The sequence below is a fragment of the Lathyrus oleraceus genome, chromosome 7 (genome assembly GCF_024323335.1).
Source record: "Lathyrus oleraceus cultivar Zhongwan6 chromosome 7, CAAS_Psat_ZW6_1.0, whole genome shotgun sequence".
NCBI lineage: Eukaryota > Viridiplantae > Streptophyta > Magnoliopsida > Fabales > Fabaceae > Lathyrus > Lathyrus oleraceus.
The window spans coordinates 286,764,077-286,773,230 of NC_066585.1; the positions used below are offsets into that span (position 1 = coordinate 286,764,077).

At 33.6% G+C, this 9,154-nt stretch overlaps 1 long non-coding RNA gene across 2 annotated transcripts; it reads right to left on the bottom strand.

The window, feature by feature from the left end:
* Window positions 1–253: 253 nt before the first annotated feature.
* Window positions 254–3,567, bottom strand: LOC127106896 (uncharacterized). Of its 2 annotated transcripts, none has more exons than XR_007795531.1 (3): window positions 3,286–3,567; window positions 1,489–3,167; window positions 254–408 (listed from the first exon to the last, which is right to left on the bottom strand). It is a non-coding gene; the product is annotated as an uncharacterized LOC127106896 (long non-coding RNA). The 2 variants fall into 2 exon arrangements; XR_007795530.1 differs by lacking the exon at window positions 254–408 and having other exon boundaries at window positions 421–2,341; window positions 3,029–3,167.
* Between the last annotated feature and the right edge of the window lie 5,587 nt (window positions 3,568–9,154).

Genomic DNA, 9,154 nt, shown 5'->3' on the forward strand with positions numbered 1-9,154 from the left:
ATGGATTAAATAAAGGTCAATGAAGTTCTATAAATTGAATTTCGGTATGGGGAATTATATATTTATCTATGGTATGGATGAGGACATATTTTTGCATAAGAAAACATGGATTATATGAGACCGTCTGTTTTATCTTTTGGATCATCATGGTTCCATATGAAGCCTTAATAGATGCAGATCAAATTTGAACACTTCTCTAATGCAAGATCAAAATCAAATATTGAATCCCAGTAAAAAATGCAAATTTGAGACCTAAGCTAATGAATTCAATATATTATAATCATCAATAGATAATAAACAGATCATTTGTCAGATCAAAATCAATGGTACAGCATTCATGATTTGGCAGAGATAATAGGGACCATTTGACTCGCATTTGGCACCAATCGTTTGTCCAGAAGTCCGATCCTGTAAAGTAATATTGTCATTAGTAAAAGTAACACATAAAAGTATACATGCAAATTACAGGAAAGGACAGATACAAGTGGTGGAATCAATTCACAATAGCATCATGCATCAAGTAGATCTATATTCCGTGCGACAATAAATGAATTGCCATGAAACAGCATCAGAACTCAAACGGAATTAATAAAATGATAAAGCTTTTACTATATCTTGATCAGAGACTGTTAATATATTTACTGGACTCATAATCACTATATTTTTGGTTCATCTCTTCTTCTTTTTCAGAAAAAACTAAAATTGAATTAAAATTACTGACCCAAGCACATCAAGCCCAACCAAAAACAGTAGTAGCAACCATAGAAATACAGCACACAACCAGCCACATAGAATACACCCAAGCAGGGTTCAATCCATCTCTACATTTTTATGCAATTCCACATTTGAAACAGCATTTTATTGGCACATTACATGCATATATAGAAGAAATAAATCAGTATCCATTGCCTCTCGCTGTAACTCAATTGATTAATATAAAAAAAAAATAGAAAGATTGGTTAAACTATACTTTTGTTCCCTTCCATATTTACCCGTGTTCCAACTACGCATACACCCTTTTGATCAAGTCCATTTGAAAAATAATAATAATCTTATAAAGGTAACATAAATTAGATTTTCATATGTTAATGAGACAGGTGATAGCAGCAAACAAAATGGTAACATAAATTAATAAGTCTCTAGCTGGGGACACTGCACAAACATTGCCACCAAGAAGTAGCGGAAGATCGAGACTTCCCTTGCCTTCAATGTGTTCTGTTGCAGGCAGACAATTTCATAGACTAAAACTATTATATTGTGAAGATGCCATTTTGAAAGAGTCCATGTGATTCCCAATTAATATATTTAGGGATGAGTTGGAAGCTTAATGCAGAGAAACAAGTGGTGAGGTTGCTAAGACCCGAATAAAAATTAGGTGACATTTGAGGAACATAAATATTCTTCTTGTCTCCTTTAATTTGCTGCTTAGTTTGCTATATATATGAAGCAAAAAAGCCAAGAAAAACTCAAATTTTGAAACAAACTCACCTTTCTAACCTTATAACCTTCTAAGCTTCTCTGCAAAGTAAATATGGCAATTTTTGAAACAAACATAAAGAGCTCTCTACATCTTCGAAGCAACAGCTTACCCTCCACACCTCACCCTCTTGTATCACAATTTGAGGACAATTTGCACAAGTTAAAGAGTTTTGAAAGTACCTCCACAGTGTCATCGTCTTCGGTATGCAACAAACTTAATGGCACGCAAGATTTGCATGACTGCATTGATAAGTTACTTCAATTGCACTATGAACAACTAGCCTTAGCACAGGAGTGCAATGAAAAATGTGTTGATGACCTACTAGAAGGATCACTTAGGATCCTGGATATCTGCAGTATAGTTAATGATTGCCTTTTGTTATCAAAGGAAAACATTCATGAATTACAGTCAGTCATCAGAAGAAGTGGCCATGATACTAGATTTAAAGTTGATGGTGTAAAATACATGGCTTTGAGGAAGAACATAAAGAAGCAAATTCGAAAGGCGATGTTAAAATTGAAAGCAATGAAGAATGAGTTAAAGGCTTCTTCCTCAAGCAACAAAAACAATAACTCTTCGACCGTGTTTGGAATATTGAAAGAAGCAGAATCAGTTACCCTGTGCTCACTAGAACATCTGTTGCTATTTATATATGATCCAAAAGGATGCGCAAAGTACAGCAGATGGTCAGCAATTTCTAAGTTGATGCATTCTAAAAGAGCAGTTTGTGACTCTCTAGAATCAGAGACAAATGAATTTAAGAAGGTGGATTCAGACTTGCAGTCCCTCATCATCCAGAAGCCTTCATCTACTGAAACTTTTCAGAGTCATATGGAAGATTTGGAGATATGCATTCAAGACCTAGAAATAGGAGTTGAACAAATATCAAGAAAATTAATAAGAAATAGAGTTTCACTTCTTAACATATTCAACCATTAACCATAGTGTCTGTATGATTTTTGCGCACTCAATTTTCCCCCAAGAGTGTTACACAACTGTAAATGAATGTGAATATATCTTCTTTTTAATACTGAATACTATTATCTAGGGATCAAACCCTTATTATTACTTCAACATCATCTCTCTTGCATAGTTCCCTTCAAAATCTTTCTTTCAATTTCATTTTTCTTTCAAATATTCTCCATTAAAATAAGTGAAAGGAAATAAAAGTTAAACCAGTCAATAAAGTTTTTCACTTCTAGAGTCACAAAAGAAGTAAAGTAATTAAAAAAAATCTATTTCTCGTTTTGGTAAAAAGTAAAATGAAGAATGGAAAAAGAGGAGAAGTAAAATAAAATAATTATAAACCTCTGCAAATTAAGTATGCATATCCTAGTTGTCCATCTCAAAACTCCCATTGGGTTCATAATTAATTAAAAACTTTGCACAGCATCCCAAGTTTATTTGCTAATAATAGAGATTAATAATCTACTGAGTACCAGCTAATTAGTATTAATATCATAAGCTAACATGCATTGTATAAATATTGATTAAATAATAGATATGAAGTTGTAAATGGTCATAATTATGTCCTAATTGTATTAATACCCAAACAAGAAGATTCCGCCTGTTCCCAATTGACCCATGGAAGGCAGACAAGTTCAAAGACTGCATTCTTCTTTAGAATAGAAAATAGCTTCTTCTTCTACAAACAAATGATATAATGGCAAATTATAAGGTGCATGAACTGCAGAGATTGAAACTTTATATCAGCAACATGCAAATAGCTCAATAACAATCATATTTGAGACAATTAAATGGTAAAACTACGCTAATAATTTGAAAGTGAGAGGAAAAAAACTCACTTGCGGTTCTGAAGAAATCGTGAGCAAGCATTGTAGAAAGTAAGGCCATTGCACCATTCCACTGTACCGGCTAACGGCCACCGCAACGGCTTGATGTCAATAGGTTGAGTCAGAATCATGGTCGCCACTATCGCTTGTTTCCTCCAAATTTGGGAACCCTAGCCTCGTTGGTTTCGTTTGTAGAGAGCGAAATGAATTGGGTTGAGCTTACTTCAGACTCACGATTTGGGAACCCTTATTGGCATTTTTTATCAATTTACTTTTCCCGCTTGTATGAGTGGCATTTTTGTAGCTAGCTTCTTAATTTTCCCGCTAACTTCTTACCAATTCATGATGCATATATTGTGTCTATTTTTATTATTGTGATCTTAATTTTTATATTTTTTTAATTAAAATATTTAAATAAACTTCATTTTTCCTTGCATTGCTATTAATTTTGAATTCTTATTTGACCGGTTTTAGTGAGAACTAATATAATACATTTGTGTCTGCATAGTTGGTTTAGTAGCTGAATATATATAGTAAATATACATATACAAAAGGTAGATTTAATGTTAAAGATTCGTAACTATGTGATTAATGATGTTGAGACAGTCTCTATAATTTTTATATCGTAAGGTTTAGTGTTACATCATGATAGATCATGAGCAAATAAGAAAGATGGATCCAAAGAGTGATGAAGGGATATTCCTAGGTTATTCTATAAATAGCATGGCCTACATAGTATACAACACTCGTACCAAGACTATGATGGAATTCATAAATGTTGTCATTGATGATAATCATGAAGAAAATGATATTAAGGAAGAAGATGATGTATCTCCTCAACAGATTGATGTCCCAGCATATCTCCTAGATAATAGGTTCGATATTGAGTCTGAAAGCACAAATGCAGAAGAAACTCCCACCAACAAGGGACCATCTATCAAAATTCAGAAGGATCATCCCATTGAAAATGTCATAGAAAATTTGAATGATTGAGTCATCGCCAGATCCAGAGATATAATTTTCAACTCTTGATTCATCTCTAAGATTTAACCGAAGATTATAAAAGAAGCATTGAACGATGAATTTTGGACAAATGATATGCAAGAGGAACTGTGTCAATTCATAAGGAATAATGTATGGGAGTTAGTTCCAAGACCTAAAGATGTAAATTTCATTGATACTAAGTGGGTATTCAATAATAAGTCTGATGAATGTGGTAATGTAACAAGGAACAAGGCAAGGTTAGTTGCTCAAGGATACACTCAAATAAAAGGAGTTGATTTTAATGAAATATATGCTCCAGTTGCTAGACTTGAGTCCATTAGATTATTACTAGAAATTTCATGCATGATGAAATTCAGATTTTATCAAATGGATGCTAAAAGTGCATTTCCAAATGGTTATCTTAATGAATAACTCTATGTAGCAACCAAAGAGGGTCATTGATACCAAATTTCTTGATCACGTGTACAAGTTAAAGAAAGCTCTTTCTTACTTAAAGCAAGTTCCAAGAGCTTAGTATGTAAGGTTAAATGAGTTACTGGTCAATAATTGATACAAAAGAGGTGGAATAGATAAAATAATCTTTGTGAAGAATCATATAGGAAAGCTCATGATATCTCAAATATATGATGATGACATTGTATTTGGTGGAATATCATACCACATGGTGGAACACTTTGTCTAACAAATGAAGTTTGAATTTGAGATGAGTCTTGTAGGATAACTCACTTATTTTCTTTGTCTTCAAGTTAAGCAGATGGAAGATAGCATTTTTTTATCTCAAAGCAAGAGTGATAAGAGTATGGTGAAGAAGTTTGGGCTTGACAATGCAAGCCACAAAAGAACTTATGTTGCTACACATGTGAAATTGACCAAAGATAAAAATGGAGTTTGTGTAGATCAAAGTTTATATAGAAGTATGATTGGGAATTTGCTCTATCTCACAACAAGTAAACCTGACATCACATTATTTGTAGGTGTATGTGCTAGATATCTAGTTAAACCCAAGACTAGTCATCTTACTAAAGTGAAGATAATATTGAGGGTATATCAATGGGATAGGATAATGTAGGTTTCGCCTACGCGAGGTGCATGTTCTATATCTGTAAGGTGCAATGGGATAATTGTAATATTCAATTGCTAAAACAATGGGTCAAACTTAACTAAACAAATTCTAATAAGATTATATACGTTTAGAAGAAAGAGTTGGAAATGATCCATATGATGGATTGGAATAAGGAGTCATTCACCCAACTAAAATATTCGAGAGTTGTATTAGATACAATTGGAAGGAGTTTCTACCTAAATAACCTAGTTTTGTGTAATCTGCCTACGCGGACTTAAAACAAAGTGAAATGTGGATCTCGACCCACTAGAAAATCTTCCAACGGGATTTTCTGAATCAAATGGTGAGGGTCATTTGTTTTTAGTAAAATAGTGGGAGTATATTTAATTAAAGGCCTAATTAAATATGTTATTTTAGTGATACTAATATTTTCATACTTTTCATGTAGATTACCATGACAACAAACACCTCTAACAACATTTTACGATCAATCCTTGATAAGTACAAATTGTCTGGGACAAATTTTCTGGATTGACACCGAAGTTTGAGGATTATCCTCAAGCATGATAGAAAGTTGTATGTCTTGGAGAAACTTGTTCCTGAAGAGGAACCTCCTAGTTATGCACCTAAGACAAAAAAAGATGCTTATAAGAAGCATGTTGCTAATGCCAATGAAACGGTTTACCTCATGCTAGCTACCATGAACTCAGAGTTGCAAAAGCAACATGAGAACATGGCAACGTTCGATATGATCGGACACCTGAAGATGCTCTCTTAAGAGCAAGCAAGGCATGAAAGGTTTGAAGTTTCAAAAGCCCTTTTTCAAGGCAAGTTAGCTGAGGGATCCCCTCTAGGTCCCCATGTGCTCAAAATGGTTGGTATGTGGATAACCTTTAGAGGTTGGGTTTTCCCCTCGAAAAGGAACTTGGGACTGATTTGATCTTGCAATCGTTTCTAGATAGCTTCAGTCAATTTGTCCTTAATTTTAACATGTATGATATGGACAAAACTCTTCCTGAACTGTTAGGCATGTTAAGAATTGTTGAGCAGAATTTGAAGTCAAAAGGGAAGTCCATTCTGATGATCTGAAATGGAAATAGACAGAACAAAAGGCCCACCAAGCAGGGTGGTAAAGGGAAAGGCAAGGAAGTTGCCAAACCCAAACCCATTGCTCCTGCTTTGAAGTCTAGTGGAGGCATAACAAAGGAAGACACTTGCTTCCATTGCGGTAAGACTGATCACTAGAAGAGAAACTGCCCAAAGTACCTTAAAGATAAGAAGAATGGGGTAGAGACTTCAATTTCATGTATTTTTGTTATTGAAATTAATTTATCTACTTCTGCATCATGGGTATTAGATAATGGATGTGATTCTCACATTTGTACCAATGTGCAGGGGCTAAAGAGGAGTAGAGATCAGGCAAAAGGTAAAGTTGACCTACAAGTTGGCAATTGAGCAAAGGTTACTACTTTAGCTGTAGGGACTTATATATTGACTTTACCTAGTGGTTTAATAATTCAGTTAGAGAACTGTTATTATGTACCTGCAATTAGCAAGAATATTATTTCTGTTTCTTGTTTGGACAAGTTTGGTTTTTCATTCATAATAAAGAACAATTGTTGCTCCATTTATTTGAATGATATATTTTATGCTACTACGCAAATGAACAATTGACTATATGTCCTTGATCTTGAAATGTCTATTTATAACATTAATACTAAAAGGATGAAACCAAATAAGTTAAATCTAACTTACCTTTGGCATTGTCGATTAGGCCACATAAATGAGAAACGCATTTCCAAACTCCATAAAGATGGACTCTTAGATTCTTTTGATTATGAATCATATGAGACATGCAAATATTGTTTAATTGGAAAGATGAAAAAGTCTTCATTCACAAGAAAATGTGAGATCTTTTGGCCCTCATACATACTGATGTATGTGGACCATTGAACATACCTGCCAGATGAGGTTTTCGGTACTTCATCACATTTACTAATGATTTCAGTAGATATGATTATGTGTATTTAATGAAACACAAATCAGAGTCCTTTGAAAAGTTCAAGGAATTCAAGAATGAAGTATAAAACCAACTAGGTAAGAATATTAAAACTCTTCAATCAGATCGAGGTGGTGAATATTTAAGCCTAGAATTTGATGACCATCTGAAAGAGTGTGGGATTCTATCCCAACTTACTCCTCCTGAAACACCCCAATGGAACGGGGTATCTGAGAGAAGAAATCAAACCTTGTTAGACATGGTCCGATCCATGATGAGTCACACCGATCTTCCAAGATGCTTTTGGGGACATGCATTATTGACAACAGCTTACACACTTAACCGTGTTCCATCCAAAAAGGTTGAGAAGACACCATATGAAATATGGAGTGGTAAGAAACCACATATGTCTTATATGAAGATTTAGGGTTGCAAAGTTTATGTGAAACGACAAATTTCAACTAAGCTTGAGACCGAATCTGACAAATGCTTATTGTTGAAAAGTATATCTTCGGAAAATATTTTTATATCGTATCCACAGAGATTGGTTGTTATTACCGCCGTTCTATAATCCAAATTGTTATAAGTTTAAAAAGTAACAAAGTTATTTTGTTTGGAAAATTATCTTGTGAGTAAATGTCACTAAAATTAGTAAAATGGTTTTAATCAAATGTAAAAGCTTGGCAAGATTGGAGTTCACTATTCTAAATGCTTATGATTCCTTATGATAACTATATAGATTTAAGATTATTGATGATGTTCAAGTATCCTCTCAAAGTCATTTATGTCTAAATGATATTGTGATAATCACTATATTGATCCTTAGACGATCTCTCCACCTAACTATCAATATAGCAATGTTTAATGTTTGATACCAAAGAAGAGTAATGAATAAATCTATCTCTACAACTTATTCACTACTTGAAAATCTGTTTTATGTCAAGACTCAAATAATCTCTTTCAACAACTACTCAAATCTGGTTTTCAACTTAGGGCAAAAACAGTATTCAATACATCAACAATCTTTATCATATATAAAAATCAAATGGAATACATAGACAAATGAGAATAGCTACTACCTCCAATATTGACAAAATGGGGTTTAGCTCCTTATCATCATTTTACAAAACAAAATGCAATGGAAGAAAAACTCTGTTTTCTCTCTTACAAAAATATCTCAATGTCTCAATGTGTGAATAATAATGAATGTCTTGGAATAATGTGTTATCCTATCCTAAAAGAGTTGGCATTTCCTTAATTGATAATTTTCATCCAAAACAGAAAAGTTATTCCAAGGCAGACACCAAAATGGCAAAACAGCTGGTCAAGGAAAACAGCACCCTTGGCCCAAAATCAGCTTGCTGGATTCGCAGCCTTCGCGGCGCGAACTGAAGCTATCCCAGCTTCCTTGCTTTGCAAGCTTCATCCAAATTCTTCCATATTATGATGTTGCATTCCAAAAGCTCTTTCATCCAAAAATTCTACAAAACTAACAAATCTGTGAAATAACTATTCAAAACAAAATAAATTAAACCTAATTGCGTTTATATAAATTAATGAGAATAAAAGTGTGTAATTACATCAAAACTTGGTAAAAGGGACCAATAAAATGATATAAAAAGTAGTATTAATTGGTCCCTAACAACTCTCCCCAACTTAGCATTTTGTTTGTCCCTAAACAAAAGTTTCCACCCTTACAACCAAAGCAATTACAAAAGATCGAAGCAAGGATTTACCAAGGACATTCAAATGGTTCAAAAGTGTTTGGCAATTTCTCAATCCACCTATCTCAATTCTAGACAAAATGTGAATAA